The sequence below is a fragment of the Monodelphis domestica genome, chromosome 3 (assembly GCF_027887165.1).
Source record: "Monodelphis domestica isolate mMonDom1 chromosome 3, mMonDom1.pri, whole genome shotgun sequence".
Classification (NCBI taxonomy): domain Eukaryota; kingdom Metazoa; phylum Chordata; class Mammalia; order Didelphimorphia; family Didelphidae; genus Monodelphis; species Monodelphis domestica.
This window is the reverse complement of record NC_077229.1, coordinates 38222149-38244071: the sequence shown is the minus strand read 5'-3', so window position 1 is coordinate 38244071 and position 21923 is coordinate 38222149. Positions and strand designations below refer to the sequence as shown.

Below are 21923 nucleotides of genomic sequence, written 5' to 3'. Positions count from 1 at the left end.
GATATGGTTCTGATTCCCAAGCCAAAAAGACCAAAAACAAAGAAAAGTATAGACCAAACTCCTTAATGAACATAGATGTAAACATCTTAAACAAAATCCTAACAGAAAGAGTATAGCAAGTTATCACAAGGATAATTCACCATGACCAGGTGGGATTAATACCAGAAATGCAAGGATGATTCAGTATTAAGAAAACCATCCACATACATTGACCATATCAACAACCAAACTAATAAAAATTACATGATTATTTCAATAGATACTGAAAAATCATTTGACAAAATACAATACCCATTCTTAATAAAAACACTGGCAAGTATAGGAATAAAAGGGACTTTCCTCAAAATAAGCAGTATTTATTTAAAACGATAGCAAGTATCATCTGTAAATGGGATAAGTTTGAAGATCCCAGTGAGAGCAGGAGTGAAGCAAGGATGCCCATTATCACCATTGCTATTTAATATAATACTAGAAATGCTAGCAGCAGCAATTAGAGAAAAAAAGAAATTGAAGGAATCAAAGTAGGCAGAAAGGAAAATAAACTATCATTCTTTGCAGATAATATGATGGTATATGTAGAAGATCTAAGGAAATCAACTGAAAAGCTAGTAGAAATAATTACTTTAGAAAAGTTGCAGGGTACAAAATAAACCCACATAAAATCATCAGCATTTCTATATATTTCCATCAAAACTCAGCAGCAAGAGTTAAAAACAAACTCCATTTAAAATCATTCTACACAATATAAAATATTTAGGAATCTATTTATCAAAACAAACCCAGGAATTATATAAACAAAACTATAACACATTTCACACAAATAAAATTAGATCTAATTAACAGGAAAAATATTAATTTCTCTTGGGTAGGATGAGCTAATAAAAATGACAATTTTACCTAAATTAACTTATTCAGTACCATACCTTTCAAATTACCAAGAAGTTTTGTAGAATTAGGAAAAAATATATTAAAGTTCATCTGGAAGAACAAAAGATCAAGAATATCAAGGGAACTAATAAAAAAAAAGTTAAGGATGGGGGCCTACCAGTACCAGATCTTAAACTGCATTATAAAGCAGTGATCTTAAAATCAATATGATACTGGCTAAGAGATAGAATGGATCAATGGAATAGACTTGAGGTACATGACCTCAGCAAACTAGCTTGTCCCAAAAGCTGGGATCCTTGGGTTTATCGAACACTAGTAGCTTTCTGAGGTATTTGGAAAAAACTGCTGGAAAAGTTGGAAAACAGTACAGGAGAAATTAGATTTAGATCAACACCTTCCTCATACCCTATACCAAGATAAATTTAAGACCAAGCAATAGAGAACAAGTACAATGAATAATTTCAGTATTTAAAAAGTTTTTGTACAAACAAAACCAGTGCAATTAAACTTAGAAGGAAACAAAAACTGGGGAGGGGGGGAATTACAACAAATATCTCTTACAAAGATGCAATTTATCAAAATTATAAGGAACTAAGTCAAATGAATATTTTTTGAAATTTTGAAATTTTGAAAATTCTCCAATGGTCAAGGGATATGAATAGACTGTTTTCAGATGAAGAAATCAAAACAATCTTTGTTATAAGTCCCTTCTGATGAAAGAAATGCAAATCAAAACAACTCTGAGGTACCACCTCACACATAGCAGATTGGCCAATATGACATTAAAGGAAAATAATAAATGTTGGAGGGGATATGGCAAAATTGGGACACTAATGCATTGCTGGTGGAGTTGTGAATTGATCCAACCATCCTGTAAGGAAATTTGGAATTATACCCAAAGGGCTTTAAAAGAAGGAATGCTCTTTGATCCAGCAATATCACTACTAGGTTTGTACCCCCAAGAGATAATAACAAAAATTCATATACATTGTTTTTGTGGTGGTAAAAAAATTTGGAAAATTCCCCACCTCAATTGGGGAATGGCTGAACAAATTGTTGTATATGATTGTAATGGAATACTATTGTGCTATAAGGAATGATGGGTTGCTTGATTTCTATATGAACTGGAAAGACCTCTATGAACTAATGTGGAATAAAATGAGCAGAACCAGGAGAACATTGCACACAGAAACATTGTGTGATGATCAAATGTAATCAACTTTGCTACTAGTTAGAAATGCAATGACCCAGGACAATCCCAAGGAGAAAGAATGCTATCCACATCAAGAGAAAGAACTGTGGGAGTAGAAACATATAAAAGCATATGATTTATCATTATTTATATGGGTATATGATTTGAGGTTTTGGTTTTAAAAGATTACTCTATTACAAAAATGAATATAGAAATAGGCATCAAGTGATAATACATGTATAACTGAGTAGAATTGCTTATCAGACTCCAGGAGCAGGGGTAGGGAGAAAAACCATGTAACCATGGGAAAATATCTTTAAATAAATAAAAATAATTTTTTAAAGAGAACCAATTCTTCCCCCCCCCCCCCCAGGAAGCTATGATACCATCCCTCTTGTTTTCAGAGGAGGGAAATGAGTATAGCATCTTTCCTGGACCCATTTGTTTTTCTTTTTGGAAACCTTATGTGTGATAAAAGAAGCATAGAATTATTTGCCAAGTTCAATCCACCACATAGCTCTCAAGTTTATAAATTTTCTTCATATTCAGGACCAATTAGCACAAGGTTTCCATGGATTCATCTTTCCATCTACCAATTAATTAATAATGCTTTACAGAATTACCTCCCAAATGCCCAGACTCCCAAAGTCTAATTTTATTATTTTTAATTGTATTAATAGAATTTCTTTCTAAATATAACAGCCTTTTCTTCCTCTCCCTGTACCACAGAATCTGGAAAACAGATAAGTATATATAGACTGTATCTTTTATAGTCCTACTTTGTTCTCTGGAGCTGAACATTCAAATTATTCTTTAACTCTTAAATCTGTTGCTAAATGGTGTTCTTTTGGTTCTACTCATTTTACTATTCATTATCTCATGTCTTTCCAAAATTTTTTTAATCTGTTTAACATTTCTCCTGGCCCAAATCCCTACTTTAGATACACAAAAATAGGGCTCTGATATTCATATACAGTCATTTGATAAGAAAAAGGCTTTGGATCAAACAATGATGAAAAACATAACAGTAAAACATGTTGGAAGAAGTATACTTGATTTTCTTATGATTCTTTCCCAAATTGGAAACACCTAGCGAATGTCTGCACTTCCTCCTGTGTCTGCATGCTAATGTTGAAGAATCTGTCTCAGAATGAGTTCAAATTTTCTCATATTCCTTCCTGGAGAAATTATCAATTACCCACTGAAGAGTATACAGAGAAAAATATGGTGTGCCCCCTTTTCATCGGGTTCCCATATTGCTCCAGAAGAATTTCTCTTTTAAACTATTTGGGAATATCTTCCTGTGGTTTCATGGTCTTTGTTGGTATTGAGAATCCATAATGTTCTCTGCCGAGGCAGGAGTAGATTAATTTTCCTATCTTGCAATATTTATATGTTCAGGATTGTTTAGATGATCTAATTGTCTCTCTTCTGCTGTGATTATTTCCCCTAGGTTCAATATCTTGAGCAAAAGTAATTAACAAAGTTTTCTTCATTTTAGTCTCTCTGGTTATTGTTCAATTATCCTTGACTCTGTGGATCCCAAATTCCCAAAATTCTCTTTGAGCAGCCACTGAAGCCAATGAAAATTTTATTCCCAGCATAAAGTTGCTTCTTTAGTACTAGATTTGATCTCAGCTAGATGCCACTCTCCTTTTCTTCAGATCTCATGGATCAAGTTGATCCCATGAGAATTGTGTGAAGAAGTAAAATATAGCCATTATATCCATCTCTACAAAGGCATATTTCAGGGACACCAGTAATAATCATGCCAGTCTCACTTCCACTCAATGCCACATGCCAATGCCACTCAAACCATCAAGATGTGCTTAGCGGTTTCAACTCACTTTTAAGAACTTTCAAAAAAAAAACTTTATTACTTTTATATTTATCAGCTAAACACTAAAGAGTGAGTTATGGTCCAGACATCTCAATCCTCCCAATTCCCTGGAATTGGAATTCCCTAGAACCTCAAGTCCAATTGAAGACTTTGGGTATGTGAAACTCATGTTCTCAACTTCGATTCCAAAATATTCTTTAAATTTTTGGCACCAGAAGAAATGAGGAACTCTTTGTGATGCTTTAGGTTACTGTTCCCCAAGACTCAATTTTCCAGTGTCCTAGAGGTTACAATATAGGATAGATACTTTGATAAATGTTTCCAACCTTCAGTTTGGAGACTGGTTGGGCAAAATATCCCAAAACTTGGACTGTTATGACATGACCCTTCAGTTCCAAGTCCATCTCCTCTCAGAGGATCATCCTGGGTTGGATCCAACTTAAGATAGGTTTCAAGATTTGAAATCTAGGTAAAAAAAATTAGAAACATCTGAAATATTAAAATGGCCAGAGACTTAGAGATACACCTATCAAGTTTCCATTGGAAATTAGAGAGAAAAAAAACTAGTTAACTTATAACTATATTTTTCTGCAACCCCATCCTCCTATCTCTACATGCTAAAATTACCACAGTTCTTCCCTAATTAAAAGGATAATAAAATGGAACATTCTACTCCCATTTTCAATAAGAGTATAAAGGTTTATATTGGTATATTCCATATGAATTTAATAAGGTAACCTAGCAACCAGGAAAGGTAATATTTGAAACAGTTAGCATCAATTCTCTCCTTCTGAATGAAATCATGGAACAGGTGGGAGATATTTTACTAGTCCCTGAGGAATATAGTCATGCTTTCTTGCACTAAGAGGGGAAATTATCATCAACTTGACTTTTCTAGACTGAATAATAAAGCCCTGTGACACATTCTAGAATATCATGATTTTTCAAGCATAATTGAGAAATTCTCAGAAGAATTGTCAGAGTTTGCTCTTATTTCTCTTAGCATCTTCGACACTTTTTTCCTTAGTATTTATTAAGATGAGAAACGAGCAGGTAGCATGACTATTTGCCCAGTGTGTCTCTTTTGTCATGAAAAGCTGATTGCTCTGACAGATGGGACATACTTCTTATATTATATATTATTATATATATATGTATTATATCTTTCTTTTCAGAGGAACAGCATCCCATGATACTCTTATAACAGATTTCATAATACATAAGCTAAATTGGTTAACACTGAATATACTTAAGAGGTAGAAATTCTGACCTGTTTGAATTGAGGAATGCACATGAGCAGTACCACAAGTGGTGATTCCTCTGACTACAACCGCCTAGGAACAGAAAGAAGTGCCTTGCCCATTCATCTTCACCAAAATATGCATGTCTAGGGGTTCAGGCCTTTCTGGTTTAATGCCTATTGTTTTCATTGAGAGGAGTCAAAGGCACCATGTTTCCATGCTCTAATCTCCCCCTCTCCCCCCTTTTCCACTCTATTTCACTATCACATTTGATAACATAAGAACATCAAATTGCTTGTCATAGGCATGCCAGCTCAAAAGTTATGACTACCAGGATCCAAGGAACTTAAAGTTAGCTTTATAATAAGACAACCATTAGCCACTAGACAACTTTTCCCCAAATACATGGACAGATTTTTTTACCATAGGAATGGTACCTCATTGCTCTCTGTTGCTTACTAGGAAAATTAGTGGGGGACAGCTGGGTAGCTCAGTGGATTGAGAGTCAGGTCTAAAGATGGGAAGTACTAGGTTCAAATCTGCCCTCAGACACTTCCCCATCTGTGTGACCCTGGACAAGTCACTTAATACCCATTGCCTAGCCCTTACCACTCTTCTGAATTGAAACCAATACTGTGTATTGGTTCCAAGATGGAAGGTAAGGGTTTAAAAAATAGTGACATGGTACCAAAGAAAACTATCCTAATCCTTGTCTTTTTTAAATTAAGGATCTGCTCCCCTCTTTCCTATTACCTGGATCTCCAAAAGCATTTAAAATAATGCCACAAATTGATTTTTAGAGTGGCAGAAATAATAAAATGTTATAGAAAAGCAGTCATTATCATAAAACAACTTGGAAGGGCATTAGGAAAAAAGCTGACCTATGCAGGTGGTTGTCTGACCATGAATGAAATGAAGATACCACTGCGTCAACAAACAGTAACCTCTGTGGGCAGCCATATTGATGTCAGCCATCGCTTTGTTAACTTTTGATCCATGGATGGTGGGAGAATATGTTGACCCTGGATACAGGACTCAGGTGCATTGATGGGATGTGGTCCCAGGCTCTGGAAGAATAAACATATGCCAGTGAAGGCAATTGTACAGTGGGTAGAGAGGACCTTCTCATGGCTCCATATAGAGAGGGCTGTTTAGGACCAAAACCAGGGGTGGGACTCCACTCTCCTGCATTTCACCAGAGAGAAGAGGAGTGAAGGAATTGAAGTGGAGAGAGAATGAAGTTAGTAGCATATTTCAGGGAGTGTGTGGAATGAGAAGATGGGGGAGGGCTGGTCTTGACTCAGGGTTGGAAAGGAGTACTTGAAGTCACTCAAATTGAAGCATAAGTGGAAGAGCAGAAATCCCACCCTTGCCTTGAATCATAGCATATTGGAAGAAACAAAAAGTCAGACATCTAGATAGACCTCTGAAAACAATACAAAAAACCTGAAGCCTGATACATTATCCCTAACACACTGGAAGCAGAGTCTGCCCTTAAAATAAAGTTAATGGCCAAGAAATAAGTAGATAAGAAATAATAGAAAAAGAAACTGACTATAGTTTCTATGGTGTTAGAAAAAGTCAAGGTTCAAACTCAGGAGATTAAGTCAAAACAGTTATTTATGAAGCTGCAAAGTAAAATGGTCACAAATCCAAGAAGGAGTTCTTGGAGGAGCTTAAGAAGTGCTTTTAATATCAGAGAGAAGAGGAAAATTTGTGAAAAGAAATGAGTAAAGAAAATTATGAAATGAAAGTCAACCAATTGAAAAAAGAATCTTAAAAATCAAATCTAAAGAATGAAATAGAGAATATGAAATATCTCATTGGAAAACTAATTGACCTGAAAATAGATCTAGGATAGGTAACATGTGAATTTCTGGACTACCGAAAAATCCTGATCAAAAAGAGCCTAGACATTACACTTCAAGTAAATAAGAGAAATTGTCTTGAAGTTTTGGAACTATAGGGTAAAATAGAAAATGAAAAATAAATCCACTGATCACTATCTGAAAGTGATCCCAAAATGAAAACAAAGGAATATCATATAGCTTATTCTAAAGTTCCCACAGAGTGGCAAGGAGAAAAATGCTACAAGCAACCAGAAAGAATACTTCAAATATTGTTGTGCTATAGTCATGATAAGATTTAGCAACTTCTACCAGAGGGCATGGAATGATATTCAAAAGATAAAGAGCTGGATTTGCTAATAAGAATAATCTACATAGCTAAGTAGAGTAATACTGCAAAGGAAAAATAGAGATTTAAGGAATTAAGGAATTGAAAGACTTCCAGACATTCTGGAGGAAGATCAGAATTGAGCAGATTATCTAACTCAAAAACAAGAATCAGGAAAAACATAAGGTAAATGTGAAAGATTAGTCATAAGGGATTTAGTAATATTAAACTCTTTAAAGTGAGATTTGGGAAAATTATCTTTGTAATTCTTAATGTTATTAGGGAGTTAGAAAGGTTTGAGTTAGAGTTGGTGATAGGATAATTTTTAAAAATAAAATTGGTAGGGAGAAGTAAAATGGAGCCAATTATCTCATTCAAAAGAGATGTGAATGGAAGAACTTTTACAGTGGATGGGGAGGGTGTAAGAAGTACAGGAGCCTTGTTCTGTTTAGAACTGGATTAAACAGGAAGTGACATACATTTAGTTGGGTATAAAGTTTTAATTTACAAAGAAAACAAGGAGATAGATTAAGAGAAAGATTCTTAAAAAGGTATTGGATTATAGGGATATAGTGGTCAGAACATTAGACAAAAAAGAGGGAAAGACTAATCAGCTAGGAAAATAGGATGGAGAGAAATGCACAATTATAATTGCAAATATGAATAGTGTGGCTTAAGGAAATAAAGGGACTCTTGCTTAACCCAATCATCCCAACTATTGATGCTCCACCACATAAGAGGAACCCTCAGAATTTTCAAAGCCAATATCCATTTATAGTTTGTCAAGATTTTCTGGGAACAAGATGGTTCTTGGGTACCAAGAATCCCATCACTGTGGTGGTAAAACTATGGCATTGGGTGCCAGAGGCAACATTCATATCCTTCTCTGTGGGCATGCCTGCCATCACCCCAGCACAGAGTTCATTACTAGAAAGCCAGAGGGACTCAGGGCTGGGCTCACCCCCCCTTCTCCACATGCTCCTGATGACATAACCACCTCTTTAAAAGGTTCACCATCACTGCCTTATCAGTTCCCTGTGAAATAGAAGGGTGCAACAGTTAAATTAGTTTCTCTACTAAAAGTATTATATTTTGGAGGTATATTAAAGATTAGAAATCAAGGAAATAAGAAAATACAAAATAAGAAAAGCACATGTATAGGGCTGAATAGCCCATTCACAGTCACTTACTCTATGTCTTGAGAGATGTGTGTGCTTAGAAGCAGAAACAGAGACCCCAAGTAGGCAGTACAATTTAAATACCCATTTTGTTCTCTGCTCAGGTGCGGATCTTAGGTGAGATTATAGGGCATTCTGGGAAGTGCCAAGGACTTCTGGGGATTGAAATCTGGGGTTCAAATATCCATTTTTACAAGGGAGATACAATGGAATTCAGCAGGTTCCTCAAAAATGAACTCAGTGCATTGTGTTCTTTGAATCCTCTCCCTAATCCCTCCTGGGAGAGCTCCTCTACACAAGATAGGCTAGACTAGGATGCTAAGTAGGAAAGGGACCATTATAATCCAGGGGGACAAAGAAATGCCAACATTTTTAGAGTGATGTATATAGATACTACATGGCTCTTTGTGGGGAAGCCAAGAAACCTTACATTTAGACATCATTCCAGTGATAGTACCATGGCCTATTGGGCATCCCAGCACTGGTTTTAATTTGGAACTCATTCTAGGACATTTAGGGGTAGATGGACTCTACTCTTGGGGAATTCCTTCAGAACGAGGCATAGTGCTCCTTCCCCAATTCATTTCTCTAGAATCATTTGGGGGTTTTGCCCTTCATCAGACCTAAAGGCTGGTCAATCACACTTTTTATTTACCAAGTTTCACAATAGAGTCATCATAATCTGTCGATTTTTAGCTTTGGGGTTGGAGGAGGGTGAAGGTCTTTAGAACCAGTCTATCTAGTCTGTGCTCCCATGAAAAGTATTATCACCAGTCTCCAAAGGTGCAAAGTTATTCAAGCTTCAGTTCAGTCCACTTATTGCTTTAAGATTAGTTCTAATTCTGTCTTTCTGAAGAATGATATATGAACCCTTGAGGATCATGAACATAATCTCTCAATTTCAGTCCTTTTATCAATCTACTCTGACACATATTTCAACTGGGCACACAGTTGAACAAGAGGAGAGGGGTATGACAAATTTGGTATGTGAAGAGTGTACCATAATGTGCCAACAACTTAAGACAGCAGACAAACCCTTGAGGGACTCTAGATGGGCTCTGATCTTCTTCCACTGAAGTAATTGACATTGATAACAACAAACAAAATATTAAGGACTGGGGAAAAGTCATTATAAACTTAATTGGGTATAAATATTGTAATGGGGAACTGTCCTGGAGAGATGTGAGATGACACAACTCACCTAGGAACTCCCCTGGGCCAGTTAATCACAAACCCCTTGGCTTATGAAAAACAAATTTTATTTTATAAAGGGAATAAGGGAAACTGGTTAAGTAGGACCCAAAACCCTTAAAATAACTCCACTCAACTTCTAAGTCTCCTGAGAAAGGAGAGCCTTATGTTTCTTCTCTGGGCCCTGCTTACAGCTCCCTGCTCTATCTAGTCCCCCCCCCCCCTCCCCAATGCTACCTGCTTCTATCCTGATCTTCCCACTAGTGGTTAACAAAAGAAATGGAAAAGCCTGGGTTTGGCTGCACTAAGTAACTCAAAGTCACAGATGAAAATCTTTGGATTACCTTAGTCCAAGAGGATTTCTGGCAGATGATATCTGGGCTCAGGGAAAATGATTTTCTCCAAATGAATTCTCTACCAAGAAGTCAAAATTTTCTCCATGAAATTTTGACGATCTTGGGAAAATCCTCTCAGAGCAAAACCTCCTTCAGATTGATGGAAATTCAGGGATAGAGTCAAAACCTCCTCCCAACTAGGTGGAAATTCCAGAAGGAAGTCAGTCATTTTCAGTTCAAATCCCCACAATTCCTCTCCTGCCCAGAATTTTCTCCCAGGGCTTCTCAAAATTCCCTTCTTTTAACTAATTCTTGAAACCAGTCTATCCCTAACATATATCCCTACAGTATATCAGGCTGTATATATAGCAGAGTAAGTAAATCAGTGTCAAAAAGGCAGCTGTAGTAGAATTGACCAATTTGATTAGGCCAATTCATGGGCACATGCTAGAATCACACACTAACACTCGAACATTTCTTCAAGGGCTTCCTTTAAGAAATTGGTGAAGGAAAACTGGAAAACGAGGGGATGCCCATCAATTGGGGAATGGCTGAACAAACTGTGGTATATGTTGGTGATGGAATACTATTGTGCTCAAAGGAATAATAAAGTGGAGAAGTTCCATGGAGACTGGAACAACCTCCAGGAAGTGATGCAGAGCGAGAGGAGCAGAACCAGGAGAACATTGTACACAGAGACTAATACACTGTGGTATAATCGAACGTAATGGACTTCTCCATTAGGGGCGGTGTAATGTCCCTGAACAACTTTCAGGGATCCAGGAGAAAAAAAACACCATTCATAAGCAAAGGATAAACTATGGGAGTGGAAACACCGAGAAAAAGCAACTGCCTGAATACAGAGGTTGAGGGGACATGACAGAGGATAGACTTTAAATGAACACTCTAATGCAAATACTATCAACAAAGCAATGGGTTCAAATCAAGAAAACATCTAATGCCCAGTGGACTTACGCGTCGGCTATGGGGGGTGGGGGGGGGAGGAAAAGAAAATGATCTATGTCTTTAACGAATAATGCTTGGAAATGATCAAATAAAATATATTAAAAAAAAAAAAAGAAATTGGTGAAGGGATGGTGGTTGTGATGCTCTCCTGAGAGGGCCTTTTACCACTATAGATAGCCTTCCCCCCATTCCAGCCTGAAACAAAGTGCCACTACATCTAGACAGTAGGTATCACTAGTGGGGAAAAATGAGCATTTTCTACTACTGACATTATCGATCAAAATGTTGGGATCGCAGGCAAAAGCGAAAAGTCCAGAGCTAGATTTTTGACTGTACTTGGCTGCTGTACTATTGATCAGAATTAAAGTCAGCAACAAATAATTTTAATCTCTGGTCACAGAAGACATAAGAAACCTAGACAAATGTATTGGGACAAATGTCTCCAAGAAGAATCCTTTCCATCTTCTTAGTTACCTGGAGTGCTCCAGCAAAAGGTTCAGATATTTAATTTCTGTGTTTCTTCAGTTTGAAGGAACCATATCTGACTTGGAATATCTGCAGAGACACAGGGATATAAACTGGAGGTTTCCTCATATTGTCATTTTTATTTTACTGTTTTGCCCAAGAAAAACGGGTCTCGAGATGTTCTGAGATTTGGGTTCTCAATAGCTAACCTATAATGTTGAGTGCCTTGACAGGAAGTTATGAAGAAGTTATTTCAGGTTCTGGTTTTGTAGAGATATTCTTTAGTCAGGCAAGCACACTTTTCTTGAAGAGAGCTGTGAACTTCAGTTATCTTTTTTTCCTTCCTTAAAATTTCCCCAGAAATCTTAGCTTGCAAACTTTCAAATGAAAAAGACCATGACTTTTAGTTGTTCTTTCTCTCTCCCATGGCAAGAAGACAGATGGTTATTGTGTGAAATGGCAGCAGTATTCCCTCCATATATAGAACTAGAGGTGGTGTCAATGAGGCTTCCCCTCAATGATAATAATATCATTGACCAGACTCTGAGAAACCATCTGAATCCCATAATGTTTTCAAATAGGCATTAGGAATCTAGGGTGTTCTCCAAAAAAACCAGTCAACACACCCATTTCATTCTGGGATGCTACATCCATGGGATAAAGATCTAGAATCATCATGGGGCTTTAGAGGTCAGAATCAACTCCCACACACATTTTGTAAATGAGGAAAGCCTATTATAAAGTTCACATACATAGAAAATGTTAAAGGTGGACTTCAAAATCAAAGTATTTCCCATTTGTCAGAGGCAGAGGTTTCAATCCTTCCAGCTACCAAAAGTATTCTCTAGATTCCTTTGGCTTCCCCTCCTAGATGCATTCTCTTCCCACATGAGCAAATTAAAAAACCCAGAAACTTGCTATTCGCATACTCTAACATGAAATCTGACTGGGTTTCATTAGTATCTTAGTTGTACTGTTTCCTTATGCTAGTGGAAGTTGGGGGCTAGAATCAAAAAAACTTCCATTTATAGATCTGTTACACAACAGAGTTGCAAAACCTTATCCCTAACATTGGAAATGATAGTGTACGAGACTCCTTTTTCTCTGCCCCTGTACTTTTTAAACTGATTGATCCAGCTCTCTAAACCAAAGTCCACATCTCTAAACAGCAATCCATCTAACATCTGATTATATATTCAGAAGCTAGTTTATTGAACTATGCACAACACTAGTATCAAGTATATAGCTCAATTTCTGTGCACATCTAGGAAACAAGATGCTAGTACAAAAACTGTGTCCCTCAGGACCTCAGACCAACTCTATATTCCTTTCTTGACACCTGCCATATTTGATGAAAGGAGAGGGGAGATAGTTTTGACTTCTGTAAAAGGAAGCATCGGATCCTATTTTCAAATGCCACATTTTGGAACTGAACTAGGAAACGTCCAAAGATGATCTGGCTTAAGATTTAACTTTTCAAAAAAAAAAAAAGATTTAACTTTTCCTAATAAAAGTAGAAGAAATTTTTATTCTAAAGTGGAGATCTAGATTTAGATTTCTACTTCATTTATTATGTGTATGATAGTGGGAAAATCACTTAAAATCCCTGCACCTAAGTTTCATCTAAAATGAGAGGGTTGGATCAAATGATCCAAGATCCCTTCTATATCTAGGATTGTGAGCCTAAGTGATATATGAACTTAAGCTCCAAATTGTTTCATCCAAGATAAGGCTTTAACTCTTGAGGGCAAGGGTTGGAGTGCCAAGAACTAAAGCAGTCACTGACTCTGAATATGGTATACCTATAGAGATGGACCATCATCCACCACTGATAATTCTTCAATATTTTCTCCCTCCATAGTAAGCAACAAACGTTTTTAAAAACCAAGTCTTCCAGTTCCAGATCTAATGTTCATTTCATGCTACCACATGTTGCTTCCCAAGGGGAGTGATTTGTCCAACATAATACAGAAATAAGACCAGGCATCAGGAACATGGAAGTTAATTCTTATTGCAGAGTCATTTCCCCAAAGTTTATGCTGAGGGCAAGCTATACACACACATACACACACACACACACACACACATATGTATATATATATAAACATATATAAAAACATATATATATAAACATATATACATATGTGAATAAAACAATGGATGGCATAAAGACTTCCCACAAGATCCTATGAGGTTGCTGGAATGGGAAGGGAGAAGAATGGACAAGGACTTACGTGGAGGCAAGTAAAGGAAGCCACTATTTTTCTGTTTGGTTTCCTATTTTTGCTAATTTCCATTATACAGAGTGGAACAAAGAACTCCTCTAGATTTTTCAGTCTGGGACAAAGGTCTAGCCCTAGTAAGATCTTTGCTTCCATAGCCCATTGTTTTTCCCTTGGTACCTTGCCATTTTAAAACTCCAAACCCAAGTCTTCATCAAGTCTCTTTTGCCATAACATTCTGCCATGCATCATTTTTTTTTCTTTTGGTACAGTCTCTCCCTCCATTAGGTTGTAAGTTGCTGAGGGCAGAAATCAAGTTGGACATTTCCCAAACATTAGACTCACTACATAGCACAGAATTTTGTGCATAATGTGTTTCTAATTTAGTAACATTAAATTAAACTTAAAAATCTCACTCTGGAACTCCTTGTAATGTTTCTTGGAAGTGACCAGGGACTCAGGAATCGAGTGGAGCCATCACAAATTTAAAAAACATTTTATTGGTTATCCTCTTTAAAAAAGGAAAGATGAAGATCAGAGGATGACTCATGAACTAGATTTAAATGAGGTGGTTACACAAAGTTGCCACTGTCACTCTCTTCCAGAGTCATTGAATCCAGTGGCAAAAGTTAGGACTACTGGCAATGACATGAGATTCAGTGGATTACTTCAATGCCTGACTAAGCTCCAAATGCTCTGCAGTGCCTGTTTCAGCTACCCTCATGGCCTGCTGAAACAAATTGCTCTCATCCATCTATTCATCCATCAGCTGGGGAAAGTCTTCATATATGCTTGAGGTACACACTCCCCTAATTCACTGATGAGTTTGAGGATTATCGGTACTCTTAACTTGGTTTAACCTTTCTGCTGAGATGGTTTTACAAGTGTGACCACTGCACATCCTAGAACTTCTATAGTGATAGTTGAAAGATGAGCACCAAAGGTGGATGAGTCACCCAGAAAAGGGCTTGCCAAGCCCTCACACCAAAGGTAGTCTACCTTCCTTGGTGCTGCCATAGTGCTCAAAACACTGGTCCTTCCCACCAGAGATGACTAGTCCACCCTGGACAGCTAGATGGCACCATAGTGCTCAGAACAATGCCTTCAATCCAGAGATGCTAGGCACCAACTACCTGCCAGAAACTGTTAAAAGCTGAGGAAACAAAGATAAAAACAAAATATTCCTTGTCTTTAAGGACATTCTAAGAGGGAGATCTTACATTCTAAGAGGGAGAATCACAGGTTTGCACCACACTAAAGTGAAGGAAAAAATAGCAGTTCTGGAGTCAGAGGATCTAGGTTCAAATCCCACTTTAATAATTACAATTGGAGTTCAGGGCTTGCTGAGTTCAGGGACTCCTTGTCTTCTCTCCCCTCTTCACAGGGGCCACAGATTCCAGATAATCTGCACTGACCAGAGGGCAGGGTTTGTGGGAATGGGTTTGTACCTTCTGGAGAGGTGAATACTCATTGAAAGGGGTTCACAGTTTGAGGGTGTGAACTTAAAAAGGGTGGAGCTCTCCAAGTATCTTTCTGGATTCTCACCTAGCACTAAGTAGGATGTGAATTCTCTAAGTCATTTGTGAGCTCCTCCACCTAGCTCAAGCTTGTGTGGATTCAATCAAAAGGTAGACAAAGGAGAGTTAATCCTGTCTTCACAGTCTAGTGAGGTACTTTGGCTAACACTAACTTAAGTTTTAACTCCAACTAGGCAAACTAGGCATAAGTAAACTCAATACACAAAGCAAACCAAGAATTTCCTTTCAAAAAGTGAATTGATGAAGGGTATAAATTCCCTCTTCACTATTTTGGAGTTGTGAGCACTTTGAGGCATTCACATGGGTTTCAGAGTTAAGTGTTCATTCAGATAGGTGTTACAATCCTGAGGAATGGTGATTTGATGATGGAAAACAAAGGAGTTTTTCTACAGGTTCTCTCCTGAGATATATATATAGTGGTAGTCTCTTGGTGACAGAATGACTATTGTCTTTGTGCAGTATCTGCTGATGTACCCTCATGTGGATTTGGAGTCCAAAGGCTGAGGCGCACAGTTTGTGGCACATGGGGAATGGGACACCAGTTGTTACAGGAGATGCGTTTGTGGCCTGGTGTCGGCGTTCACACACAGCGGCAAGACATCGACGTCGCTCATCTTCAAAGGTGGTGGCAGCATGGTGAATGTGGGTTCACCAGCTGCTTCTGACAGAGGCAGCGAGTTCTAGTTGCTTTGGTGTAATGCGAGTCCACTTCAAGTTGGACTTTAGCTGATCCTTGAATCTTCTCTTTGGTCGACCTTGTTTCCTGAGTCCAGCTGACAGTTCACCATAGAATACCTGTCATGAGGATCTGATGGCAGGACTGAATATATATATAAATGTGTGAATCCATAACTCTCTCTCTCTCATGTATAGAGAACCTGTGTATATAAGAGAGAGAAAGAGAGAGAGAGAGAGAGAGAGAGAGAGAGAGAGAGAGAGAGAGAGAGAGAGAGAGAGAGAGAGAATGTGTTATGGATTCACACATTTAAATGAATGGAAAAGGGGGAGAGAACACTGGGTGGAAAAACACTATAAATGCCCAGTAGTGGCTCGGTAAGAGAATTCTCTGCTCAAGTCTAGCTTCCAGCTAGAGCCTTGTCCCTGACAGAGAAGCCTGGTAGCAGGACATCAGAGGTGCCTACAGAGAAATCAGGTGAATTCTTGGATATTATTGGCCTCAAGATGGAGATGATTCAAAAAGATTCTGTGGACAAACTCATGTTCAGATCATTGAAGAGGATCCATGACATGTTTGTGGCCAATCATGCAGAGCCAGTAAAATAAGATAAAGAGAGTCACAGGCTAAAGATGTCTGTCAAATGGAGAGTGTGGTCCTGTGTTGCACATGCCAATTTGGAACATCATAGACAGAAAGGCTTTCAGCATGCAGTGAATGTATACTGGCACAAGGAGGATCCTGCCAATCAAGGACAAGAACCTCAATATAGAAGGACTATTAGACATCAGTATCCACCAGGACCTTTGACTGCAGAAGGTAGGATTCCAAAAATGCTGACTGTAGCCACTGTTTAGTCATTAGGCTTAGCTCCATCTCTTTCACAATCCAGGTCAGAGGCAAGCCCTACTTCAGCTAGCCTGGGTAGTATTCACCAACATGCTGGGCCTTCCTGAACATTCAGAGCTACATGAATTAACTATAGCTCTGATGGAAGCTGGTGGCACCAAGAATGCTGAAATGAGGGCCAAAAGGGTACATAAATATGGTGCCTAAACCACCGTGGCATGCTCTATGGAAACTATTCTGAGTAATCTGTGGACATCTCGACTGGGTCTGACGCACTGCTGTTGAGTCTGGGAATCAGTGGTTTGTTACTGGTTCTGCTGATAGGACCATAAAAACCTGGGACCTGGCTAGTGGCAAATTAAAAGTGATGTTGACAGGACATATCAGTACTGTGAGGGGGTGACAGTAAGTGCAAGGAGTCCTTACCTCTTCTGTGGAGAAGATAATCAGGTGAAGTGCTGGGATCTCAAATACAATGGAGTTATCAGACATTATCATGGACATCTAAGTGTCCTTTATGGGTTGTATTTGCACCACACTGCTTGTGACTGGGAGCAGAGATTCCACTGCAAGGATATGGGATGTGAGGACAAAAGCCAGCATGCACACTTTGGCAGGGCACCCAGGGGAAGTGGCTACAGTGAAGTGTCACACTGCTGAGCCACAGATCATGATAGCAAGCCACGACTTGACCATTAGATTATGTGACTTGGTGTCAGGAAAAAACAAGGGTCACACTGACCCATCACAAATGGTCAGTGAGAGCAGTGGTCTTGCATCCCACTGGATACACATTTGCCTCTGGCTCCCCAGATAATATAAAACAGTGGAAATCCCCTGATGGAAACTTCATTCAAAACCTTTCTGGTCATAAAGCCATGTAATTAATTTAGTAATTTATACTCTCGCTATGAATTCGAACAGTTCTGACGTCTGTAGCAGATAATGGCACTCTACATCTTTGGGACTGGAGAAGTGGATACAATTGCCAGAGACTACCTTCAGCTGTGCAGCCTGGGTCTTGGGACTATGAATCGGGAATATGTGTATGTGTCTTGGACCAATCTGAAAGTCAAGTGCTAACTGCAGAAGCCAATAAAACCATTAAAGTATCCTGAGAAAATGATTCAATTCAATGACCAAGAAAGCTCATCCAGTCATCTGGAAACTAGAAATTAGGAAGAAGGAAAAATTTTAAAGTAGCAACCTGTATGGAACTTTCCATGTTTTATTGGAATTGGATAAATGCCTTCAGTCAAACTGTGCCCTCTAGGACTACAAAAGAGAAACTCAGCAGAAGTCATCACTGTTTCATCACATTTAAACTAAAACAAAAAACCATTGTGGTCTTATGCATGGAGACTCCAAACCCTACTCATCTCAGTGGATGCCCTCAAGCCAGAAATGGAAGAAAATGGTCCCTAACTTCAGACTGTGATGTCAAGTTTATCCCCTCCCCCTTCTGAGGAGCTTTACCTGTCTATCAAACATTCCTGACATACCACAGTTGTGCCAGGGTTGCATTGGTGTACATTCTGTACGTCAATAAAAGTTAAGGTTTGGGGTAGTATCGAGAGAACCAAGAGAAGAATTGAAAGGGAGAACGGAGAAGAGACAAAGCAGGTAGGTGAGGGGGAATGAGGAAGAGACTGGCAGCAGCCTAGGCACCACATGGTCAGGTTACTTAGAGGAACAATGTCTGCCCTTCCAATAAACTTTATAAAATGTATATCTGGGTAGAAATATTTATTTTAATTATTACACTGTGGAGGTAACCAAGCACCTAAATCCTGAGGTCATCAAGAGGGTTTCCACAAATCCCTGAGCCTCTTTACAAACTTCTTGTCCTGCCTAGTTTGTTGCTGCTGCTCTTCGCCTGGACCCTAAAGGAACTCTATGACTTCATGTAATGAGTGCATAACCCCTGACTCCAAAAATTTATACATAATCTCTCTCTGGGGGTGACAAAGAATTAGGATATGAGGGGGTGTCCATCGTCCATTTGCAGAATGGCTAAACAAGTCATAGCATATGATTATAATGCAATACTACTCTTCTATGAGATATGACCAACAATGATTTAGAAAAACCTGGAAAGATTTACATGAACTGATGCAAAGTGAAGTGAGCAGAACTAGAAGAACATTGTATAGTGTCAGCAATGTTGTTCAATGAACAAACCTGAATGACCTACTTATTCTTAGCAAAGCACTGATCCAAGACAATTCTACAGACTCAATGAAAAATGCCCACCACCTCTAGAGAAAGCACTGATGGAGTTTGAATACCAATCAAATCAGACTACATTTCACTTTATTCTTTTTTTCTGTTTGACATCTTCTACAAAATGACTAATGTAAAGACCAAACTTAACTCTCCCCTGATTATAACAATGAAAATACCTAGCTCTTCTCTGATTGTGAAGATTTAAATTGTAACTCATGTCTATTTTTAGATTTTAATCCCCTTAAGTGTAAACACCCTACTTAACAGTTAAGTAAGGAGATCTGCCCATTTAGATCTAATCACCAAAAGTTCAAATATCCCACTTAATCATGTAGTGGGAGGTTTGTGACCCACGTGTGCAACAGTGAGTAATGAATCAGAATCGACTAACTGCCTTCTGGGCAGTCCTAGAGCAAAGTGTCAGATGTGATTGGTAGATATGAAATTAGGGGAAGTGACACAAGAGAAAATGTCTTTAAAAGTGGAGTTCAATTTGGAACTGAGACACTTGGAGTGGAATCTCCTGTGAGACAGTTCTTCACTTTTGGAAGTGGAGACAGGAGGAATTCTTCATGCTTTTGAGTTGAGGCTGGTGAAGAGGGCCAGAAGAATCTGCTGACTGGACTGACACATGGTCAGTAAAAGGCTTACTCTTAACTGCTGGATTTTTCTGAAAAACTATCTTCCTGGAGAGACCTACTCTTTGAGAGACACTTCCCAGTTCCTTGGCTTTGTGGAGGTTGACTGAAACTAATTCTCCCTGCCTAGAGGGGCTGGGAGTAAATTACCTAGTGCTCAGGCTACATATCTTACCTTATATCCTCTCTGATTTCTTCCTTCATTATTTCTACATTTTGGAATTAAATTCCTGACAACCAGACTCTTAAATAATCAAGTTCAACCCTTTAAAAAATAAACTCCTTTTCTTCCTTCCACTAATGGGGAAATATATGTTTATATTATTTTACATAACAAAATCTGTATCAGATTGCTTATTATCCCCAGTGAGGGGGATTGGGAAGGGGGCAGCAGGGGAGAATTTATAAATCAATTTAAAAAATGAATGTTAAATGTCATTTTTACATGTAATTTGGGGAAATTAATTGCTATTTTTTAAAACTGCTGAAAAGACAGAAATTAAAGGGATGCCCATCAATTGGGGAATAGGAAAATGACTGAACAAGTCCTGGTATAAGATTTAGATGCAATCCCATTGAACTATAAGAAATTCAATGAGCAAGATGCATTCAGAGAAACCTAGAAAGACCTACATGAACTGATAAAAGGTGAAGTGAGCGAAACTAGGAGAACATAGTAATAGCAATATTGTAATGATGATGATTTAGCTATTGTCAGCAGTATAATGATCCAAGACAATTCTTAAGGACTCATGATGGAAGATGTGGTGCTCTTCCAGAGAGAGAAATGAGGAACTCTAAGTACAAATTGAAGTATGATTTTCTTACTTTCCACACACACATAGCTAACATAGAAATATGTGTTGCATGATTTCACATGTAGAATCTATATCATTTTGTTTGCCTTCTCAGCAGATGGGTGGAAGAGAGGGAAAATTCAGAATTCAAAACAATTGTTTAAAGAATGTTAAAAACAAATAAACTTTAAAAAATAATAATTACAGTCTACTTAACTTTGTGGCCCAGAGAACATAAGCAATTTGTCCTGTTTCATCTGTAAAATGAAGATAGAAATAATGGCCTCAATGAATAGTATGTGAGTAGAGTCAAGGTCATTTGGAGAATGGGTGTTCTTTGGAAAAAGGATGAGAGATCAGATGGGAAGTAGTGTTTGAGGAGTGACTTGGAAGAAGCCAGAAATAATGGCCTCAATGAATAGTATGTGAGTAGAATCAAGGTCATTTGGAGAATGGGTGTTCTTTGGAAAAAGGATGAGAGATCAGATGGGAAGTAGTGTTTGAGGAGTGTCTTGGAAGAAGCCAGAAATACTAACAAGGAGGGAGGACACTCCAAGAATGAGGCACATTCTGGGCAAAGATATCAATTCAGTAGTCATAGCATCTTATATGAACACTAAGTGTTCAATTGAGGTATACTGGAAAACGCACAAAGGGATTGTGCAATTCTCTTGAATTCCCATAGTGGTAAAGGATGGACCTTAATTGTTGACTAGAGGAGTTTGTGTCTAACTCCAGATGGTGTGCTCTTTTCACCCTTTGTGTCATGAACCCCTTTGGTAGCCTACAGAGGCTCAGGCCAAAGCAAGTGGATGAAATGTAAAATTTCAGTTAGAAGTTAGTGAAAAGAAGGATATACCTGGGCAGTGTAAAAATGGAGATTCTGAACCCTAGATTTCAATCCCCAGGAGTTCTTAGTATTTCCCAGAATCCCCTATAATCTCACTTGAGTCTCCACCTGGGCGAGATCACAATTAGTATTTAACTGGCAGTAATGCCTCCCTCCCTTTCTTCCATTCCATTGCAATGATGTAGTAAGTAAGTGAAGCATGGGGATTCTGGATTGGCTAATCAGCCAAGGACACGTGGTTATTTGTATCCTTGATTTCTAATAATCCTTAATAAACCTCAAAAAATATAATATTTTTATTACTAGATAATTTAATTTTTATAGCAGCAACCTATTCAGAGAGTGAAATGTAGATGACTGTGGATCCCAGGTTGAGAACCCCATCCTTGTGGAATAGTGAGGGAAATACCTCTGCTAAGTTGGCTTCCCCCCTCTTCCCTTGCTGGCCTGCCTTCCTTGCCCATTCCATCTTTTCTCTCCTTCAGGAGGACAGGCAGAGAGGAAACTGCCAAGACAGGGAGCCCTGGTGCACTTTAGCTGTGAGAGCAGTCTAAAAGAGGCTCTTTGAAGAAGCAAGTGTTTCCATGATCCTCACCTTAGACATTTCTCCAGGAAAGTGAACTCAAGTAGGAGCAAAGGAAAGAGAAGGCAAGTCC

At 38.3% G+C, this 21923-nt stretch overlaps 1 pseudogene; it reads left to right on the top strand.

Moving 5' to 3' along the window:
- Positions 1-16413: 16413 nt before the first annotated feature.
- Positions 16414-17954, top strand: LOC100617874 (pleiotropic regulator 1-like; annotated as a pseudogene).
- Positions 17955-21923: the final 3969 nt, after the last annotated feature.